We start from the raw sequence: 22,287 nt of genomic DNA, 5'->3' as shown, positions 1-22,287 counted from the left end.
TCCAGGACGTCACATTGACATCATGGAGCACAACAAACAGATAACTGTCGTCCCTGGGTGGGCTCAAACCACCAACCTTTAGATTAACAGTCTAACGCGCTAACCAATTGCGCCACAGAGACCTGTGGTGTATTTAACCCTGACGCTTGATGGCCTTTTTAGCTCTCATCCAACTGAACATGGAGTTTACGAAACAACAACACTTTGTTCCAATGGTTGTGTTAACGTGCATCGAAAGTGCAGCAACATTTTCAAGGAAGTAGCCCTGTAGGTTTCTAATGTTTGTTAGCTTTTTGAATGGCCTTAAAATGGCAAAGATGTAGCGCAATGATCGTCAGCGCAACATTATATTAAAAGGCATCTGGCAGGAGTAAATTCAGCCACAATCACAAATATATTCTGATAAATCTATATTTTAAACAACTGCATTTTCACAAAAGTAAAATATAATCGACAAGCCCATTCAAAAATAATTAGGGGACTGACTCCGGAAGAATGATGAAGTGACTAGTCACTTTCATGGCGCATAGGCGTACATATACACACAAACACACTGGACCAACATTGTCCTTCTCGCGAGATAAATATAAATAATAAGGTTTTTCATGCCAGATTGACATCATTTACGTTGTCATACTAGCCAGATTAATAAGAATAAATTATATGTTCCTTGGAGAACACAGAATGATCAAGCTATTGAGTAACAGAAGATCAGAGACCATTGACAGCCATTTTACCAGTAGGTATAGTTACTTGTCATCTTTCATGTTCAACAACACACCAATCACATGTGACAACAGGAAACACAGCAGGTCAAAAGCAAGCTTACTATAAGGCCAGGAAGGTCTTCCATATCACTAGAAACAGAAAGACATCATTCCTGGGTGTGCTCAAATCACCAACTTTTAAACTAACAGTCGAACGCGCCAACACATTGCACCACAGAGACTTGTGGTTATACTGACACTCAGCAGGCCAAAGTCTCATGGAAGCTCACAGCAAGTCAGGAAGGGTCAGTTCACATCTCCACAATGTCATCCCTGGGTGGTGTCAAAGCACCAACCTTTAGATTGACAGTCAAACATGCTGACTGATTGCACGAGAGAGGCTTGTGTTGGCATTGACACTCAGCAAGGAAATTTAACAGGAATCTCATAACGTCACATCGACATCATGGAGCACAAAAAACAGATAACTGTCGTCCCTGGGTGGGCTCGAACCACCAACCTTTAGATTAACAGTCTAACGCGCTAACCAATTGCGCCACAGAGACCTGTTGTGTGTTTAACCCTGACGCTTGATTGCTGGCCATTTTAGCTCTCATCCAACTGAACATGGAGTTTACGAACCAACAACACTTTGTTCCAATGGTTGTGTTAACGTGCATCGAAAGTGCAGCAACATTTTCAAGGAAGTAGCCCTGTAGGTTTCTAATGTTTGTTAGCTTTTTGAATGGCCTTAAAATGGCAAAGATGTAGCGCAATGATCGTCAGCGCAACATTATATTAAAAGGCATCTGGCAGGAGTAAATTCAGCCACAATCACAAATATATTCTGATAAATCTATATTTTAAACAACTGCATTTTCACAAAAGTAAAATATAATCGACAAGCCCATTCAAAAATAATTAGGGGACTGACTCCGGAAGAATGATGAAGTGACTAGTCACTTTCATGGCGCATAGGCGTACATATACACACAAACACACTGGACCAACATTGTCCTTCTCGCGAGATAAATATAAATAATACGGTTTTTCATGCCAGATTGACATCATTTACGTTGTCATACTAGCCAGATTAATAAGAATAAATGATATGTTCCTTGGAGAACACAGAATGATCAAGCTATTGAGTAACAGAAGATCAGAGACCATTGACAGCCATTTTACCAGTAGGTATAGTTACTTGTCATCTTTCATGTTCAACAACACACCAATCACATGTGACAACAGGAAACACAGCAGGTCAAAAGCAAGCTTACTATAAGGCCAGGAAGGTCTTCCATATCACTAGAAACAGAAAGACAGCATCCCTGGGAGGGCTCAAATCACCAACTTTTAAACTAACAGTCGAACGCGCCAACACATTGCACCACAGAGACTTGTGGTTATACTGACACTCAGCAGGCCAAAGTCTCATGGAAGCTCACAGCAAGTCAGGAAGGGTCAGTTCACATCTCCACAATGTCATCCCTGGGTGGTGTCAAAGCACCAACCTTTAGATTGACAGTCAAACATGCTGACTGATTGCACGAGAGAGGCTTGTGTTGGCATTGACACTCAACAAAGAAATTTAACAGGAATCTCATAATGTCACATTGACATCATGGAGCACAACAAACAGATAACTGTCGTCCCTGGGTGGGCTCGAACCACCAACCTTTAGATTAACAGTCTAACGCTCTAACCAATTGCGCCACAGAGACCTGTGGTGTATTTAACCCTGACGCTTGATCGCTGGCCATTTTAGCTCTCATCCAACTGAACATGGAGTTTACGAAACAACAACACTTTGTTCCAATGGTTGTGTTAACGTGCATCGAAAGTGCAGCAACATTTTCAAGGAAGTAGCCCTGTAGGTTTCTAATGTTTGTTAGCTTTTTGAATGGCCTTAAAATGGCAAAGATGTAGCGCAATGATCGTCAGCGCAACATTATATTAAAAGGCATCTGGCAGGAGTAAATTCAGCCACAATCACAAATATATTCTGATAAATCTATATTTTAAACAACTGCATTTTCACAAAAGTAAAATATAATCGACAAGCCCATTCAAAAATAATTAGGGGACTGACTCCGGAAGAATGATGAAGTGACTAGTCACTTTCATGGCGCATAGGCGTACATATACACACAAACACACTGGACCAACATTGTCCTTCTCGCGAGATAAATATAAATAATAAGGTTTTTCATGCCAGATTGACATCATTTACGTTGTCATACTAGCCAGATTAATAAGAATAAATTATATGTTCCTTGGAGAACACAGAATGATCAAGCTATTGAGTAACAGAAGATCAGAGACCATTGACAGCCATTTTACCAGTAGGTATAGTTACTTGTCATCTTTCATGTTCAACAACACACCAATCACATGTGACAACAGGAAACACAGCAGGTCAAAAGCAAGCTTACTATAAGGCCAGGAAGGTCTTCCATATCACTAGAAACAGAAAGACAGCATCCCTGGGAGGGCTCAAATCACCAACTTTTAAACTAACAGTCGAACGCGCCAACACATTGCACCACAGAGACTTGTGGTTATACTGACACTCAGCAGGCCAAAGTCTCATGGAAGCTCACAGCAAGTCAGGAAGGGTCAGTTCACATCTCCACAATGTCATCCCTGGGTGGTGTCAAAGCACCAACCTTTAGATTAACAGTCTAATGCTCTAACCAATTGCGCCACAGAGACCTGTGGTGTATTTAACCCTGACGCTTGATGGCCATTTTAGCTCTCATCCAACTGAACATGGAGTTTACGAAACAACAACACTTTGTTCCAATGGTTGTGTTAACGTGCATCGAAAGTCCAGCAACATTTTCAAGGAAGTAGCCCTGTAGGTTTCTAATGTTTGTAAGCTTTTTGAATGGCCTTAAAATGGCAAAGATGTAGCGCAATGATCGTCAGCGCAACATTATATTAAAAGGCATCTGGCAGGAGTAAATTCAGCCACAATCACAAATATATTCTGATAAATCTATATTTTAAACAACTGCATTTTCACAAAAGTAAAATATAATCGACAAGCCCATTCAAAAATAATTAGGGGACTGACTCCGGAAGAATGATGAAGTGACTAGTCACTTTCATGGCGCATAGGCGTACATATACACACAAACACACTGGACCAACATTGTCCTTCTCGCGAGATAAATATAAATAATAAGGTTTTTCATGCCAGATTGACATCATTTACGTTGTCATACTAGCCAGATTAATAAGAATAAATTATATGTTCCTTGGAGAACACAGAATGATCAAGCTATTGAGTAACAGAAGATCAGAGACCATTGACAGCCATTTTACCAGTAGGTATAGTTACTTGTCATCTTTCATGTTCAACAACACACCAATCACATGTGACAACAGGAAACACAGCAGGTCAAAAGCAAGCTTACTGTAAGGCCAGGAAGGTCTTCCATATCACTAGAAACAGAAAGACAGCATCCCTGGGTGGGCTCAAATCACCAACTTTTAAACTAACAGTCGAACGCGCCAACACATTGCACCACAGAGACTTGTGGTTATACTGACACTCAGCAGGCCAAAGTCTCATGGAAGCTCACAGCAAGTCAGGAAGGGTCAGTTCACATCTCCACAATGTCATCCCTGGGTGGTGTCAAAGCACCAACCTTTAGATTGACAGTCAAACATGCTGACTGATTGCACGAGAGAGGCTTGTGTTGGCATTGACACTCAACAAAGAAATTTAACAGGAATCTCATAATGTCACATTGACATCATGGAGCACAACAAACAGATAACTGTCGTCCCTGGGTGGGCTCGAACCACCAACCTTTAGATTAACAGTCTAACGCGCTAACCAATTGCGCCACAGAGACCTGTGGTGTATTTAACCCTGACGCTTGATCGCTGGCCATTTTAGCTCTCATCCAACTGAACATGGAGTTTACGAAACAACAACACTTTGTTCCAATGGTTGTGTTAACGTGCATCGAAAGTGCAGCAACATTTTCAAGGAAGTAGCCCTGTAGGTTTCTAATGTTTGTTAGCTTTTTGAATGGCCTTAAAATGGCAAAGATGTAGCGCAATGATCGTCAGCGCAACATTATATTAAAAGGCATCTGGCAGGAGTAAATTCAGCCACAATCACAAATATATTCTGATAAATCTATATTTTAAACAACTGCATTTTCACAAAAGTAAAATATAATCGACAAGCCCATTCAAAAATAATTAGGGGACTGACTCCGGAAGAATGATGAAGTGACTAGTCACTTTCATGGCGCATAGGCGTACATATACACACAAACACACTGGACCAACATTGTCCTTCTCGCGAGATAAATATAAATAATAAGGTTTTTCATGCCAGATTGACATCATTTACGTTGTCATACTAGCCAGATTAATAAGAATAAATTATATGTTCCTTGGAGAACACAGAATGATCAAGCTATTGAGTAACAGAAGATCAGAGACCATTGACAGCCATTTTACCAGTAGGTATAGTTACTTGTCATCTTTCATGTTCAACAACACACCAATCACATGTGACAACAGGAAACACAGCAGGTCAAAAGCAAGCTTACTGTAAGGCCAGGAAGGTCTTCCATATCACTAGAAACAGAAAGACAGCATCCCTGGGTGGGCTCAAATCACCAACTTTTAAACTAACAGTCGAACGCGCCAACACATTGCACCACAGAGACTTGTGGTTATACTGACACTCAGCAGGCCAAAGTCTCATGGAAGCTCACAGCAAGTCAGGAAGGGTCAGTTCACATCTCCACAATGTCATCCCTGGGTGGTGTCAAAGCACCAACCTTTAGATTGACAGTCAAACATGCTGACTGATTGCACGAGAGAGGCTTGTGTTGGCATTGACACTCAACAAAGAAATTTAACAGGAATCTCATAATGTCACATTGACATCATGGAGCACAACAAACAGATAACTGTCGTCCCTGGGTGGGCTCGAACCACCAACCTTTAGATTAACAGTCTAACGCGCTAACCAATTGCGCCACAGAGACCTGTGGTGTATTTAACCCTGACGCTTGATCGCTGGCCATTTTAGCTCTCATCCAACTGAACATGGAGTTTACGAAACAACAACACTTTGTTCCAATGGTTGTGTTAACGTGCATCGAAAGTGCAGCAACATTTTCAAGGAAGTAGCCCTGTAGGTTTCTAATGTTTGTTAGCTTTTTGAATGGCCTTAAAATGGCAAAGATGTAGCGCAATGATCGTCAGCGCAACATTATATTAAAAGGCATCTGGCAGGAGTAAATTCAGCCACAATCACAAATATATTCTGATAAATCTATATTTTAAACAACTGCATTTTCACAAAAGTAAAATATAATCGACAAGCCCATTCAAAAATAATTAGGGGACTGACTCCGGAAGAATGATGAAGTGACTAGTCACTTTCATGGCGCATAGGCGTACATATACACACAAACACACTGGACCAACATTGTCCTTCTCGCGAGATAAATATAAATAATAAGGTTTTTCATGCCAGATTGACATCATTTACGTTGTCATACTAGCCAGATTAATAAGAATAAATTATATGTTCCTTGGAGAACACAGAATGATCAAGCTATTGAGTAACAGAAGATCAGAGACCATTGACAGCCATTTTACCAGTAGGTATAGTTACTTGTCATCTTTCATGTTCAACAACACACCAATCACATGTGACAACAGGAAACACAGCAGGTCAAAAGCAAGCTTACTGTAAGGCCAGGAAGGTCTTCCATATCACTAGAAACAGAAAGACAGCATCCCTGGGTGGGCTCAAATCACCAACTTTTAAACTAACGTCGAACGCGCCAACACATTGCACCACAGAGACTTGTGGTTATACTGACACTCAGCAGGCCAAAGTCTCATGGAAGCTCACAGCAAGTCAGGAAGGGTCAGTTCACATCTCCACAATGTCATCCCTGGGTGGTGTCAAAGCACCAACCTTTAGATTGACAGTCAAACATGCTGACTGATTGCACGAGAGAGGCTTGTGTTGGCATTGACACTCAACAAAGAAATTTAACAGGAATCTCATAATGTCACATTGACATCATGGAGCACAACAAACAGATAACTGTCGTCCCTGGGTGGGCTCGAACCACCAACCTTTAGATTAACAGTCTAACGCGCTAACCAATTGCGCCACAGAGACCTGTGGTGTATTTAACCCTGACGCTTGATCGCTGGCCATTTTAGCTCTCATCCAACTGAACATGGAGTTTACGAAACAACAACACTTTGTTCCAATGGTTGTGTTAACGTGCATCGAAAGTGCAGCAACATTTTCAAGGAAGTAGCCCTGTAGGTTTCTAATGTTTGTTAGCTTTTTGAATGGCCTTAAAATGGCAAAGATGTAGCGCAATGATCGTCAGCGCAACATTATATTAAAAGGCATCTGGCAGGAGTAAATTCAGCCACAATCACAAATATATTCTGATAAATCTATATTTTAAACAACTGCATTTTCACAAAAGTAAAATATAATCGACAAGCCCATTCAAAAATAATTAGGGGACTGACTCCGGAAGAATGATGAAGTGACTAGTCACTTTCATGGCGCATAGGCGTACATATACACACAAACACACTGGACCAACATTGTCCTTCTCGCGAGATAAATATAAATAATAAGGTTTTTCATGCCAGATTGACATCATTTACGTTGTCATACTAGCCAGATTAATAAGAATAAATTATATGTTCCTTGGAGAACACAGAATGATCAAGCTATTGAGTAACAGAAGATCAGAGACCATTGACAGCCATTTTACCAGTAGGTATAGTTACTTGTCATCTTTCATGTTCAACAACACACCAATCACATGTGACAACAGGAAACACAGCAGGTCAAAAGCAAGCTTACTGTAAGGCCAGGAAGGTCTTCCATATCACTAGAAACAGAAAGACAGCATCCCTGGGTGGGCTCAAATCACCAACTTTTAAACTAACAGTCGAACGCGCCAACACATTGCACCACAGAGACTTGTGGTTATACTGACACTCAGCAGGCCAAAGTCTCATGGAAGCTCACAGCAAGTCAGGAAGGGTCAGTTCACATCTCCACAATGTCATCCCTGGGTGGTGTCAAAGCACCAACCTTTAGATTGACAGTCAAACATGCTGACTGATTGCACGAGAGAGGCTTGTGTTGGCATTGACACTCAACAAAGAAATTTAACAGGAATCTCATAATGTCACATTGACATCATGGAGCACAACAAACAGATAACTGTCGTCCCTGGGTGGGCTCGAACCACCAACCTTTAGATTAACAGTCTAACGCGCTAACCAATGCGCCACAGAGACCTGTGGTGTATTTAACCCTGACGCTTGATCGCTGGCCATTTTAGCTCTCATCCAACTGAACATGGAGTTTACGAAACAACAACACTTTGTTCCAATGGTTGTGTTAACGTGCATCGAAAGTGCAGCAACATTTTCAAGGAAGTAGCCCTGTAGGTTTCTAATGTTTGTTAGCTTTTTGAATGGCCTTAAAATGGCAAAGATGTAGCGCAATGATCGTCAGCGCAACATTATATTAAAAGGCATCTGGCAGGAGTAAATTCAGCCACAATCACAAATATATTCTGATAAATCTATATTTTAAACAACTGCATTTTCACAAAAGTAAAATATAATCGACAAGCCCATTCAAAAATAATTAGGGGACTGACTCCGGAAGAATGATGAAGTGACTAGTCACTTTCATGGCGCATAGGCGTACATATACACACAAACACACTGGACCAACATTGTCCTTCTCGCGAGATAAATATAAATAATAAGGTTTTTCATGCCAGATTGACATCATTTACGTTGTCATACTAGCCAGATTAATAAGAATAAATTATATGTTCCTTGGAGAACACAGAATGATCAAGCTATTGAGTAACAGAAGATCAGAGACCATTGACAGCCATTTTACCAGTAGGTATAGTTACTTGTCATCTTTCATGTTCAACAACACACCAATCACATGTGACAACAGGAAACACAGCAGGTCAAAAGCAAGCTTACTGTAAGGCCAGGAAGGTCTTCCATATCACTAGAAACAGAAAGACAGCATCCCTGGGTGGGCTCAAATCACCAACTTTTAAACTAACAGTCGAACGCGCCAACACATTGCACCACAGAGACTTGTGGTTATACTGACACTCAGCAGGCCAAAGTCTCATGGAAGCTCACAGCAAGTCAGGAAGGGTCAGTTCACATCTCCACAATGTCATCCCTGGGTGGTGTCAAAGCACCAACCTTTAGATTGACAGTCAAACATGCTGACTGATTGCACGAGAGAGGCTTGTGTTGGCATTGACACTCAACAAAGAAATTTAACAGGAATCTCATAATGTCACATTGACATCATGGAGCACAACAAACAGATAACTGTCGTCCCTGGGTGGGCTCGAACCACCAACCTTTAGATTAACAGTCTAACGCGCTAACCAATTGCGCCACAGAGACCTGTGGTGTATTTAACCCTGACGCTTGATCGCTGGCCATTTTAGCTCTCATCCAACTGAACATGGAGTTTACGAAACAACAACACTTTGTTCCAATGGTTGTGTTAACGTGCATCGAAAGTGCAGCAACATTTTCAAGGAAGTAGCCCTGTAGGTTTCTAATGTTTGTTAGCTTTTTGAATGGCCTTAAAATGGCAAAGATGTAGCGCAATGATCGTCAGCGCAACATTATATTAAAAGGCATCTGGCAGGAGTAAATTCAGCCACAATCACAAATATATTCTGATAAATCTATATTTTAAACAACTGCATTTTCACAAAAGTAAAATATATATCGACAAGCCCATTCAAAAATAATTAGGGGACTGACTCCGGAAGAATGATGAAGTGACTAGTCACTTTCATGGCGCATAGGCGTACATATACACACAAACACACTGGACCAACATTGTCCTTCTCGCGAGATAAATATAAATAATAAGGTTTTTCATGCCAGATTGACATCATTTACGTTGTCATACTAGCCAGATTAATAAGAATAAATTATATGTTCCTTGGAGAACACAGAATGATCAAGCTATTGAGTAACAGAAGATCAGAGACCATTGACAGCCATTTTACCAGTAGGTATAGTTACTTGTCATCTTTCATGTTCAACAACACACCAATCACATGTGACAACAGGAAACACAGCAGGTCAAAAGCAAGCTTACTGTAAGGCCAGGAAGGTCTTCCATATCACTAGAAACAGAAAGACAGCATCCCTGGGTGGGCTCAAATCACCAACTTTTAAACTAACAGTCGAACGCGCCAACACATTGCACCACAGAGACTTGTGGTTATACTGACACTCAGCAGGCCAAAGTCTCATGGAAGCTCACAGCAAGTCAGGAAGGGTCAGTTCACATCTCCACAATGTCATCCCTGGGTGGTGTCAAAGCACCAACCTTTAGATTGACAGTCAAACATGCTGACTGATTGCACGAGAGAGGCTTGTGTTGGCATTGACACTCAACAAAGAAATTTAACAGGAATCTCATAATGTCACATTGACATCATGGAGCACAACAAACAGATAACTGTCGTCCCTGGGTGGGCTCGAACCACCAACCTTTAGATTAACAGTCTAACGCGCTAACCAATTGCGCCACAGAGACCTGTGGTGTATTTAACCCTGACGCTTGATCGCTGGCCATTTTAGCTCTCATCCAACTGAACATGGAGTTTACGAAACAACAACACTTTGTTCCAATGGTTGTGTTAACGTGCATCGAAAGTGCAGCAACATTTTCAAGGAAGTAGCCCTGTAGGTTTCTAATGTTTGTTAGCTTTTTGAATGGCCTTAAAATGGCAAAGATGTAGCGCAATGATCGTCAGCGCAACATTATATTAAAAGGCATCTGGCAGGAGTAAATTCAGCCACAATCACAAATATATTCTGATAAATCTATATTTTAAACAACTGCATTTTCACAAAAGTAAAATATAATCGACAAGCCCATTCAAAAATAATTAGGGGACTGACTCCGGAAGAATGATGAAGTGACTAGTCACTTTCATGGCGCATAGGCGTACATATACACACAAACACACTGGACCAACATTGTCCTTCTCGCGAGATAAATATAAATAATAAGGTTTTTCATGCCAGATTGACATCATTTACGTTGTCATACTAGCCAGATTAATAAGAATAAATTATATGTTCCTTGGAGAACACAGAATGATCAAGCTATTGAGTAACAGAAGATCAGAGACCATTGACAGCCATTTTACCAGTAGGTATAGTTACTTGTCATCTTTCATGTTCAACAACACACCAATCACATGTGACAACAGGAAACACAGCAGGTCAAAAGCAAGCTTACTGTAAGGCCAGGAAGGTCTTCCATATCACTAGAAACAGAAAGACAGCATCCCTGGGTGGGCTCAAATCACCAACTTTTAAACTAACAGTCGAACGCGCCAACACATTGCACCACAGAGACTTGTGGTTATACTGACACTCAGCAGGCCAAAGTCTCATGGAAGCTCACAGCAAGTCAGGAAGGGTCAGTTCACATCTCCACAATGTCATCCCTGGGTGGTGTCAAAGCACCAACCTTTAGATTGACAGTCAAACATGCTGACTGATTGCACGAGAGAGGCTTGTGTTGGCATTGACACTCAACAAAGAAATTTAACAGGAATCTCATAATGTCACATTGACATCATGGAGCACAACAAACAGATAACTGTCGTCCCTGGGTGGGCTCGAACCACCAACCTTTAGATTAACAGTCTAACGCGCTAACCAATTGCGCCACAGAGACCTGTGGTGTATTTAACCCTGACGCTTGATCGCTGGCCATTTTAGCTCTCATCCAACTGAACATGGAGTTTACGAAACAACAACACTTTGTTCCAATGGTTGTGTTAACGTGCATCGAAAGTGCAGCAACATTTTCAAGGAAGTAGCCCTGTAGGTTTCTAATGTTTGTTAGCTTTTTGAATGGCCTTAAAATGGCAAAGATGTAGCGCAATGATCGTCAGCGCAACATTATATTAAAAGGCATCTGGCAGGAGTAAATTCAGCCACAATCACAAATATATTCTGATAAATCTATATTTTAAACAACTGCATTTTCACAAAAGTAAAATATAATCGACAAGCCCATTCAAAAATAATTAGGGGACTGACTCCGGAAGAATGATGAAGTGACTAGTCACTTTCATGGCGCATAGGCGTACATATACACACAAACACACTGGACCAACATTGTCCTTCTCGCGAGATAAATATAAATAATAAGGTTTTTCATGCCAGATTGACATCATTTACGTTGTCATACTAGCCAGATTAATAAGAATAAATTATATGTTCCTTGGAGAACACAGAATGATCAAGCTATTGAGTAACAGAAGATCAGAGACCATTGACAGCCATTTTACCAGTAGGTATAGTTACTTGTCATCTTTCATGTTCAACAACACACCAATCACATGTGACAACAGGAAACACAGCAGGTCAAAAGCAAGCTTACTGTAAGGCCAGGAAGGTCTTCCATATCACTAGAAACAGAAAGACAGCATCCCTGGGTGGGCTCAAATCACCAACTTTTAAACTAACAGTCGAACGCGCCAACACATTGCACCACAGAGACTTGTGGTTATACTGACACTCAGCAGGCCAAAGTCTCATGGAAGCTCACAGCAAGTCAGGAAGGGTCAGTTCACATCTCCACAATGTCATCCCTGGGTGGTGTCAAAGCACCAACCTTTAGATTGACAGTCAAACATGCTGACTGATTGCACGAGAGAGGCTTGTGTTGGCATTGACACTCAACAAAGAAATTTAACAGGAATCTCATAATGTCACATTGACATCATGGAGCACAACAAACAGATAACTGTCGTCCCTGGGTGGGCTCGAACCACCAACCTTTAGATTAACAGTCTAACGCGCTAACCAATTGCGCCACAGAGACCTGTGGTGTATTTAACCCTGACGCTTGATCGCTGGCCATTTTAGCTCTCATCCAACTGAACATGGAGTTTACGAAACAACAACACTTTGTTCCAATGGTTGTGTTAACGTGCATCGAAAGTGCAGCAACATTTTCAAGGAAGTAGCCCTGTAGGTTTCTAATGTTTGTTAGCTTTTTGAATGGCCTTAAAATGGCAAAGATGTAGCGCAATGATCGTCAGCGCAACATTATATTAAAAGGCATCTGGCAGGAGTAAATTCAGCCACAATCACAAATATATTCTGATAAATCTATATTTTAAACAACTGCATTTTCACAAAAGTAAAATATAATCGACAAGCCCATTCAAAAATAATTAGGGGACTGACTCCGGAAGAATGATGAAGTGACTAGTCACTTTCATGGCGCATAGGCGTACATATACACACAAACACACTGGACCAACATTGTCCTTCTCGCGAGATAAATATAAATAATAAGGTTTTTCATGCCAGATTGACATCATTTACGTTGTCATACTAGCCAGATTAATAAGAATAAATTATATGTTCCTTGGAGAACACAGAATGATCAAGCTATTGAGTAACAGAAGATCAGAGACCATTGACAGCCATTTTACCAGTAGGTATAGTTACTTGTCATCTTTCATGTTCAACAACACACCAATCACATGTGACAACAGGAAACACAGCAGGTCAAAAGCAAGCTTACTGTAAGGCCAGGAAGGTCTTCCATATCACTAGAAACAGAAAGACAGCATCCCTGGGTGGGCTCAAATCACCAACTTTTAAACTAACAGTCGAACGCGCCAACACATTGCACCACAGAGACTTGTGGTTATACTGACACTCAGCAGGCCAAAGTCTCATGGAAGCTCACAGCAAGTCAGGAAGGGTCAGTTCACATCTCCACAATGTCATCCCTGGGTGGTGTCAAAGCACCAACCTTTAGATTGACAGTCAAACATGCTGACTGATTGCACGAGAGAGGCTTGTGTTGGCATTGACACTCAACAAAGAAATTTAACAGGAATCTCATAATGTCACATTGACATCATGGAGCACAACAAACAGATAACTGTCGTCCCTGGGTGGGCTCGAACCACCAACCTTTAGATTAACAGTCTAACGCGCTAACCAATTGCGCCACAGAGACCTGTGGTGTATTTAACCCTGACGCTTGATCGCTGGCCATTTTAGCTCTCATCCAACTGAACATGGAGTTTACGAAACAACAACACTTTGTTCCAATGGTTGTGTTAACGTGCATCGAAAGTGCAGCAACATTTTCAAGGAAGTAGCCCTGTAGGTTTCTAATGTTTGTTAGCTTTTTGAATGGCCTTAAAATGGCAAAGATGTAGCGCAATGATCGTCAGCGCAACATTATATTAAAAGGCATCTGGCAGGAGTAAATTCAGCCACAATCACAAATATATTCTGATAAATCTATATTTTAAACAACTGCATTTTCACAAAAGTAAAATATAATCGACAAGCCCATTCAAAAATAATTAGGGGACTGACTCCGGAAGAATGATGAAGTGACTAGTCACTTTCATGGCGCATAGGCGTACATATACACACAAACACACTGGACCAACATTGTCCTTCTCGCGAGATAAATATAAATAATAAGGTTTTTCATGCCAGATTGACATCATTTACGTTGTCATACTAGCCAGATTAATAAGAATAAATTATATGTTCCTTGGAGAACACAGAATGATCAAGCTATTGAGTAACAGAAGATCAGAGACCATTGACAGCCATTTTACCAGTAGGTATAGTTACTTGTCATCTTTCATGTTCAACAACACACCAATCACATGTGACAACAGGAAACACAGCAGGTCAAAAGCAAGCTTACTGTAAGGCCAGGAAGGTCTTCCATATCACTAGAAACAGAAAGACAGCATCCCTGGGTGGGCTCAAATCACCAACTTTTAAACTAACAGTCGAACGCGCCAACACATTGCACCACAGAGACTTGTGGTTATACTGACACTCAGCAGGCCAAAGTCTCATGGAAGCTCACAGCAAGTCAGGAAGGGTCAGTTCACATCTCCACAATGTCATCCCTGGGTGGTGTCAAAGCACCAACCTTTAGATTGACAGTCAAACATGCTGACTGATTGCACGAGAGAGGCTTGTGTTGGCATTGACACTCAACAAAGAAATTTAACAGGAATCTCATAATGTCACATTGACATCATGGAGCACAACAAACAGATAACTGTCGTCCCTGGGTGGGCTCGAACCACCAACCTTTAGATTAACAGTCTAACGCGCTAACCAATTGCGCCACAGAGACCTGTGGTGTATTTAACCCTGACGCTTGATCGCTGGCCATTTTAGCTCTCATCCAACTGAACATGGAGTTTACGAAACAACAACACTTTGTTCCAATGGTTGTGTTAACGTGCATCGAAAGTGCAGCAACATTTTCAAGGAAGTAGCCCTGTAGGTTTCTAATGTTTGTTAGCTTTTTGAATGGCCTTAAAATGGCAAAGATGTAGCGCAATGATCGTCAGCGCAACATTATATTAAAAGGCATCTGGCAGGAGTAAATTCAGCCACAATCACAAATATATTCTGATAAATCTATATTTTAAACAACTGCATTTTCACAAAAGTAAAATATAATCGACAAGCCCATTCAAAAATAATTAGGGGACTGACTCCGGAAGAATGATGAAGTGACTAGTCACTTTCATGGCGCATAGGCGTACATATACACACAAACACACTGGACCAACATTGTCCTTCTCGCGAGATAAATATAAATAATAAGGTTTTTCATGCCAGATTGACATCATTTACGTTGTCATACTAGCCAGATTAATAAGAATAAATTATATGTTCCTTGGAGAACACAGAATGATCAAGCTATTGAGTAACAGAAGATCAGAGACCATTGACAGCCATTTTACCAGTAGGTATAGTTACTTGTCATCTTTCATGTTCAACAACACACCAATCACATGTGACAACAGGAAACACAGCAGGTCAAAAGCAAGCTTACTGTAAGGCCAGGAAGGTCTTCCATATCACTAGAAACAGAAAGACAGCATCCCTGGGTGGGCTCAAATCACCAACTTTTAAACTAACAGTCGAACGCGCCAACACATTGCACCACAGAGACTTGTGGTTATACTGACACTCAGCAGGCCAAAGTCTCATGGAAGCTCACAGCAAGTCAGGAAGGGTCAGTTCACATCTCCACAATGTCATCCCTGGGTGGTGTCAAAGCACCAACCTTTAGATTGACAGTCAAACATGCTGACTGATTGCACGAGAGAGGCTTGTGTTGGCATTGACACTCAACAAAGAAATTTAACAGGAATCTCATAATGTCACATTGACATCATGGAGCACAACAAACAGATAACTGTCGTCCCTGGGTGGGCTCGAACCACCAACCTTTAGATTAACAGTCTAACGCGCTAACCAATTGCGCCACAGAGACCTGTGGTGTATTTAACCCTGACGCTTGATCGCTGGCCATTTTAGCTCTCATCCAACTGAACATGGAGTTTACGAAACAACAACACTTTGTTCCAATGGTTGTGTTAACGTGCATCGAAAGTGCAGCAACATTTTCAAGGAAGTAGCCCTGTAGGTTTCTAATGTTTGTTAGCTTTTTGAATGGCCTTAAAATGGCAAAGATGTAGCGCAATGATCGTCAGCGCAACATTATATTAAAAGGCATCTGGCAGGAGTAAATTCAGCCACAATCACAAATATATTCTGATAAATCTATATTTTAAACAACTGCATTTTCACAAAAGTAAAATATAATCGACAAGCCCATTCAAAAATAATTAGGGGACTGACTCCGGAAGAATGATGAAGTGACTAGTCACTTTCATGGCGCATAGGCGTACATATACACACAAACACACTGGACCAACATTGTCCTTCTCGCGAGATAAATATAAATAATAAGGTTTTTCATGCCAGATTGACATCATTTACGTTGTCATACTAGCCAGATTAATAAGAATAAATTATATGTTCCTTGGAGAACACAGAATGATCAAGCTATTGAGTAACAGAAGATCAGAGACCATTGACAGCCATTTTACCAGTAGGTATAGTTACTTGTCATCTTTCATGTTCAACAACACACCAATCACATGTGACAACAGGAAACACAGCAGGTCAAAAGCAAGCTTACTGTAAGGCCAGGAAGGTCTTCCATATCACTAGAAACAGAAAGACAGCATCCCTGGGTGGGCTCAAATCACCAACTTTTAAACTAACAGTCGAACGCGCCAACACATTGCACCACAGAGACTTGTGGTTATACTGACACTCAGCAGGCCAAAGTCTCATGGAAGCTCACAGCAAGTCAGGAAGGGTCAGTTCACATCTCCACAATGTCATCCCTGGGTGGTGTCAAAGCACCAACCTTTAGATTGACAGTCAAACATGCTGACTGATTGCACGAGAGAGGCTTGTGTTGGCATTGACACTCAACAAAGAAATTTAACAGGAATCTCATAATGTCACATTGACATCATGGAGCACAACAAACAGATAACTGTCGTCCCTGGGTGGGCTCGAACCACCAACCTTTAGATTAACAGTCTAACGCGCTAACCAATTGCGCCACAGAGACCTGTGGTGTATTTAACCCTGACGCTTGATCGCTGGCCATTTTAGCTCTCATCCAACTGAACATGGAGTTTACGAAACAACAACACTTTGTTCCAATGGTTGTGTTAACGTGCATCGAAAGTGCAGCAACATTTTCAAGGAAGTAGCCCTGTAGGTTTCTAATGTTTGTTAGCTTTTTGAATGGCCTTAAAATGGCAAAGATGTAGCGCAATGATCGTCAGCGCAACATTATATTAAAAGGCATCTGGCAGGAGTAAATTCAGCCACAATCACAAATATATTCTGATAAATCTATATTTTAAACAACTGCATTTTCACAAAAGTAAAATATAATCGACAAGCCCATTCAAAAATAATTAGGGGACTGACTCCGGAAGAATGATGAAGTGACTAGTCACTTTCATGGCGCATAGGCGTACATATACACACAAACACACTGGACCAACATTGTCCTTCTCGCGAGATAAATATAAATAATAAGGTTTTTCATGCCAGATTGACATCATTTACGTTGTCATACTAGCCAGATTAATAAGAATAAATTATATGTTCCTTGGAGAACACAGAATGATCAAGCTATTGAGTAACAGAAGATCAGAGACCATTGACAGCCATTTTACCAGTAGGTATAGTTACTTGTCATCTTTCATGTTCAACAACACACCAATCACATGTGACAACAGGAAACACAGCAGGTCAAAAGCAAGCTTACTGTAAGGCCAGGAAGGTCTTCCATATCACTAGAAACAGAAAGACAGCATCCCTGGGTGGGCTCAAATCACCAACTTTTAAACTAACAGTCGAACGCGCCAACACATTGCACCACAGAGACTTGTGGTTATACTGACACTCAGCAGGCCAAAGTCTCATGGAAGCTCACAGCAAGTCAGGAAGGGTCAGTTCACATCTCCACAATGTCATCCCTGGGTGGTGTCAAAGCACCAACCTTTAGATTGACAGTCAAACATGCTGACTGATTGCACGAGAGAGGCTTGTGTTGGCATTGACACTCAACAAAGAAATTTAACAGGAATCTCATAATGTCACATTGACATCATGGAGCACAACAAACAGATAACTGTCGTCCCTGGGTGGGCTCGAACCACCAACCTTTAGATTAACAGTCTAACGCGCTAACCAATTGCGCCACAGAGACCTGTGGTGTATTTAACCCTGACGCTTGATCGCTGGCCATTTTAGCTCTCATCCAACTGAACATGGAGTTTACGAAACAACAACACTTTGTTCCAATGGTTGTGTTAACGTGCATCGAAAGTGCAGCAACATTTTCAAGGAAGTAGCCCTGTAGGTTTCTAATGTTTGTTAGCTTTTTGAATGGCCTTAAAATGGCAAAGATGTAGCGCAATGATCGTCAGCGCAACATTATATTAAAAGGCATCTGGCAGGAGTAAATTCAGCCACAATCACAAATATATTCTGATAAATCTATATTTTAAACAACTGCATTTTCACAAAAGTAAAATATAATCGACAAGCCCATTCAAAAATAATTAGGGGACTGACTCCGGAAGAATGATGAAGTGACTAGTCACTTTCATGGCGCATAGGCGTACATATACACACAAACACACTGGACCAACATTGTCCTTCTCGCGAGATAAATATAAATAATAAGGTTTTTCATGCCAGATTGACATCATTTACGTTGTCATACTAGCCAGATTAATAAGAATAAATTATATGTTCCTTGGAGAACACAGAATGATCAAGCTATTGAGTAACAGAAGATCAGAGACCATTGACAGCCATTTTACCAGTAGGTATAGTTACTTGTCATCTTTCATGTTCAACAACACACCAATCACATGTGACAACAGGAAACACAGCAGGTCAAAAGCAAGCTTACTGTAAGGCCAGGAAGGTCTTCCATATCACTAGAAACAGAAAGACAGCATCCCTGGGTGGGCTCAAATCACCAACTTTTAAACTAACAGTCGAACGCGCCAACACATTGCACCACAGAGACTTGTGGTTATACTGACACTCAGCAGGCCAAAGTCTCATGGAAGCTCACAGCAAGTCAGGAAGGGTCAGTTCACATCTCCACAATGTCATCCCTGGGTGGTGTCAAAGCACCAACCTTTAGATTGACAGTCAAACATGCTGACTGATTGCACGAGAGAGGCTTGTGTTGGCATTGACACTCAACAAAGAAATTTAACAGGAATCTCATAATGTCACATTGACATCATGGAGCACAACAAACAGATAACTGTCGTCCCTGGGTGGGCTCGAACCACCAACCTTTAGATTAACAGTCTAACGCGCTAACCAATTGCGCCACAGAGACCTGTGGTGTATTTAACCCTGACGCTTGATCGCTGGCCATTTTAGCTCTCATCCAACTGAACATGGAGTTTACGAAACAACAACACTTTGTTCCAATGGTTGTGTTAACGTGCATCGAAAGTGCAGCAACATTTTCAAGGAAGTAGCCCTGTAGTTTTCTAATGTTTGTTAGCTTTTTGAATGGCCTTAAAAGGGCAAAGATGTAGCGCAATGTTCGTCAGCGCAACATTATATTGATAGGCATCTGGCAGGAGTAAATTCAGCCACAATCACAAATATATTCTGATAAATCTATATTTTAAACAACTGCATTTTCACAAATGTAATATATAATCGCCAAGCCCATTCAAAAATAATTAGGGGACTAACTCCGGAAGAATGATGAAGTGGCTAGTCACTTTCATGGCGCATAGGCGTGCATATACACACAAACACACTGGACCAACATTGTCCTTCTCGCGAGATAAATATAAATAATAAGTTTTTTCATGCCAGATAGACATCATTTACGTTGTAATACTAGCCAGATTAATAAGAATAAATTATATGTTCCTTGGAGAACACAGAATGATCAAGCTATTGAGTAACAGAAGATCAGAGACCATTGACAGCCATTTTACCAGTAGGTATAGTTACTTGTCATCTTTCATGTTCAACAACACACCAATCACATGTGACAACAGGAAACACAGCAGGTCAAAAGCAAGCTTACTGTAAGGCCAGGAAGGTCTTCCATATCACTAGAAACAGAAAGACAGCATCCCTGGGTGGGCTCAAATCACCAACTTTTAAACTAACAGTCGAACGCGCCAACACATTGCACCACTCAGCAAGGAAATTTAACAGGAATCTCATAACGTCACATCGACATCATGGAGCACAACAAACAGATAACTGTCGTCCCTGGGTGGGCTCGAACCACCAACCTTTAGATTAACAGTCTAACGCGCTAACCAATTGCGCCACAGAGACTTGTGGTGTATTAAACCCTGACGCTTGATCGCTGGCCATTTTAGCTCTCATCCAACTGAACATGGAGTTTACGAAACAACAACACTTTGTTCCAATGGTTGTGTTAACGTGCATCGAAAGTGCAGCAACATTTTCAAGGAAGTAGCCCTGTAGTTTTCTAATGTTTGTTAGCTTTTTGAATGGCCTTAAAAGGGCAAAGATGTAGCGCAATGTTCGTCAGCGCAACATTATATTGATAGGCATCTGGCGGAGTAAATTCAGCCACAATCACAAATATATTCTGATAAATCTATATTTTAAACAACTGCATTTTCACAAATGTAATATATAATCGCCAAGCCCATTCAAAAATAATTAGGGGACTAACTCCGGAAGAATGATGAAGTGGCTAGTCACTTTCATGGCGCATAGGCGTGCATATACACACAAACACACTGGACCAACATTGTCCTTCTCGCGAGATAAATATAAATAATAAGTTTTTTTCATGCCAGATAGACATCATTTACGTTGTAATACTAGCCAGATTAATAAGAATAAATTATATGTTCCTTGGAGAACACAGAATGATCAAGCTATTGAGTAACAGAAGATCAGAGACCATTGACAGCCATTTTACCAGTAGGTATAGTTACTTGTCATCTTTCATGTTCAACAACACACCAATCACATGTGACAACAGGAAACACAGCAGGTCAAAAGCAAGCTTACTGTAAGGCCAGGAAGGTCTTCCATATCACTAGAAACAGAAAGACAGCATCCCTGGGTGGGCTCAAATCACCAACTTTTAAACTAACAGTCGAACGCGCCAACACATTGCACCACTCAGCAAGGAAATTTAACAGGAATCTCATAACGTCACATCGACATCATGGAGCACAACAAACAGATAACTGTCGTCCCTGGGTGGGCTCGAACCACCAACCTTTAGATTAACAGTCTAACGCGCTAACCAATTGCGCCACAGAGACTTGTGGTGTATTAAACCCTGACGCTTGATCGCTGGCCATTTTAGCTCTCATCCAACTGAACATGGAGTTTACGAAACAACAACACTTTGTTCCAATGGTTGTGTTAACGTGCATCGAAAGTGCAGCAACATTTTCAAGGAAGTAGCCCTGTAGTTTTCTAATGTTTGTTAGCTTTTTGAATGGCCTTAAAGGGCAAAGATGTAGCGCAATGTTCGTCAGCGCAACATTATATTGATAGGCATCTGGCGGGAGTAAATTCAGCCACAATCACAAATATATTCTGATAAATCTATATTTTAAACAACTGCATTTTCACAAATGTAATATATAATCGCCAAGCCCATTCAAAAATAATTAGGGGACTAACTCCGGAAGAATGATGAAGTGGCTAGTCACTTTCATGGCGCATAGGCGTGCATATACACACAAACACACTGGACCAACATTGTCCTTCTCGCGAGATAAATATAAATAATAAGTTTTTTTCATGCCAGATAGACATCATTTACGTTGTAATACTAGCCAGATTAATAAGAATAAATTATATGTTCCTTGGAGAACACAGAATGATCAAGCTATTGAGTAACAGAAGATCAGAGACCATTGACAGCCATTTTACCAGTAGGTATAGTTACTTGTCATCTTTCATGTTCAACAACACACCAATCACATGTGACAACAGGAAACACAGCAGGTCAAAAGCAAGCTTACTGTAAGGCCAGGAAGGTCTTCCATATCACTAGAAACAGAAAGACAGCATC

At 40.9% G+C, this 22,287-nt stretch overlaps 19 non-coding genes across 19 annotated transcripts; all 19 read right to left on the bottom strand.

Moving 5' to 3' along the window:
• Window positions 1-48: 48 nt before the first annotated feature.
• trnan-guu (transfer RNA asparagine (anticodon GUU)) lies at window positions 49-122 on the bottom strand. Its single transcript has one exon. It is a non-coding gene; the product is annotated as a tRNA-Asn (tRNA).
• A 1,077-nt stretch (window positions 123-1,199) lies between these two features.
• Window positions 1,200-1,273, bottom strand: trnan-guu (transfer RNA asparagine (anticodon GUU)). Its single transcript has one exon. It is a non-coding gene; the product is annotated as a tRNA-Asn (tRNA).
• Window positions 1,274-2,354: 1,081 nt separating this feature from the next.
• trnan-guu (transfer RNA asparagine (anticodon GUU)) lies at window positions 2,355-2,428 on the bottom strand. The gene has a single exon. It is a non-coding gene; the product is annotated as a tRNA-Asn (tRNA).
• Window positions 2,429-4,496: 2,068 nt separating this feature from the next.
• On the bottom strand, window positions 4,497-4,570 carry trnan-guu (transfer RNA asparagine (anticodon GUU)). The gene has a single exon. It is a non-coding gene; the product is annotated as a tRNA-Asn (tRNA).
• A 1,081-nt stretch (window positions 4,571-5,651) lies between these two features.
• Window positions 5,652-5,725, bottom strand: trnan-guu (transfer RNA asparagine (anticodon GUU)). Its single transcript has one exon. It is a non-coding gene; the product is annotated as a tRNA-Asn (tRNA).
• Window positions 5,726-6,805: 1,080 nt separating this feature from the next.
• On the bottom strand, window positions 6,806-6,879 carry trnan-guu (transfer RNA asparagine (anticodon GUU)). The gene has a single exon. It is a non-coding gene; the product is annotated as a tRNA-Asn (tRNA).
• A 1,081-nt stretch (window positions 6,880-7,960) lies between these two features.
• Window positions 7,961-8,033, bottom strand: trnan-guu (transfer RNA asparagine (anticodon GUU)). The gene has a single exon. It is a non-coding gene; the product is annotated as a tRNA-Asn (tRNA).
• A 1,081-nt stretch (window positions 8,034-9,114) lies between these two features.
• On the bottom strand, window positions 9,115-9,188 carry trnan-guu (transfer RNA asparagine (anticodon GUU)). The gene has a single exon. It is a non-coding gene; the product is annotated as a tRNA-Asn (tRNA).
• Window positions 9,189-10,270: 1,082 nt separating this feature from the next.
• Window positions 10,271-10,344, bottom strand: trnan-guu (transfer RNA asparagine (anticodon GUU)). The gene has a single exon. It is a non-coding gene; the product is annotated as a tRNA-Asn (tRNA).
• A 1,081-nt stretch (window positions 10,345-11,425) lies between these two features.
• trnan-guu (transfer RNA asparagine (anticodon GUU)) lies at window positions 11,426-11,499 on the bottom strand. Its single transcript has one exon. It is a non-coding gene; the product is annotated as a tRNA-Asn (tRNA).
• Window positions 11,500-12,580: 1,081 nt separating this feature from the next.
• On the bottom strand, window positions 12,581-12,654 carry trnan-guu (transfer RNA asparagine (anticodon GUU)). The gene has a single exon. It is a non-coding gene; the product is annotated as a tRNA-Asn (tRNA).
• Window positions 12,655-13,735: 1,081 nt separating this feature from the next.
• trnan-guu (transfer RNA asparagine (anticodon GUU)) lies at window positions 13,736-13,809 on the bottom strand. The gene has a single exon. It is a non-coding gene; the product is annotated as a tRNA-Asn (tRNA).
• Window positions 13,810-14,890: 1,081 nt separating this feature from the next.
• On the bottom strand, window positions 14,891-14,964 carry trnan-guu (transfer RNA asparagine (anticodon GUU)). The gene has a single exon. It is a non-coding gene; the product is annotated as a tRNA-Asn (tRNA).
• A 1,081-nt stretch (window positions 14,965-16,045) lies between these two features.
• trnan-guu (transfer RNA asparagine (anticodon GUU)) lies at window positions 16,046-16,119 on the bottom strand. Its single transcript has one exon. It is a non-coding gene; the product is annotated as a tRNA-Asn (tRNA).
• A 1,081-nt stretch (window positions 16,120-17,200) lies between these two features.
• Window positions 17,201-17,274, bottom strand: trnan-guu (transfer RNA asparagine (anticodon GUU)). The gene has a single exon. It is a non-coding gene; the product is annotated as a tRNA-Asn (tRNA).
• A 1,081-nt stretch (window positions 17,275-18,355) lies between these two features.
• Window positions 18,356-18,429, bottom strand: trnan-guu (transfer RNA asparagine (anticodon GUU)). Its single transcript has one exon. It is a non-coding gene; the product is annotated as a tRNA-Asn (tRNA).
• Window positions 18,430-19,510: 1,081 nt separating this feature from the next.
• trnan-guu (transfer RNA asparagine (anticodon GUU)) lies at window positions 19,511-19,584 on the bottom strand. Its single transcript has one exon. It is a non-coding gene; the product is annotated as a tRNA-Asn (tRNA).
• Window positions 19,585-20,481: 897 nt separating this feature from the next.
• trnan-guu (transfer RNA asparagine (anticodon GUU)) lies at window positions 20,482-20,555 on the bottom strand. Its single transcript has one exon. It is a non-coding gene; the product is annotated as a tRNA-Asn (tRNA).
• Window positions 20,556-21,452: 897 nt separating this feature from the next.
• Window positions 21,453-21,526, bottom strand: trnan-guu (transfer RNA asparagine (anticodon GUU)). Its single transcript has one exon. It is a non-coding gene; the product is annotated as a tRNA-Asn (tRNA).
• Window positions 21,527-22,287: the final 761 nt, after the last annotated feature.

The sequence above is a fragment of the Oncorhynchus masou genome, unplaced genomic scaffold, assembly GCF_036934945.1.
Source record: "Oncorhynchus masou masou isolate Uvic2021 unplaced genomic scaffold, UVic_Omas_1.1 unplaced_scaffold_1882, whole genome shotgun sequence".
Taxonomy (NCBI): Eukaryota; Metazoa; Chordata; class Actinopteri; order Salmoniformes; family Salmonidae; genus Oncorhynchus; species Oncorhynchus masou.
This window is presented reverse-complemented; position numbering and strand designations above follow the sequence as displayed.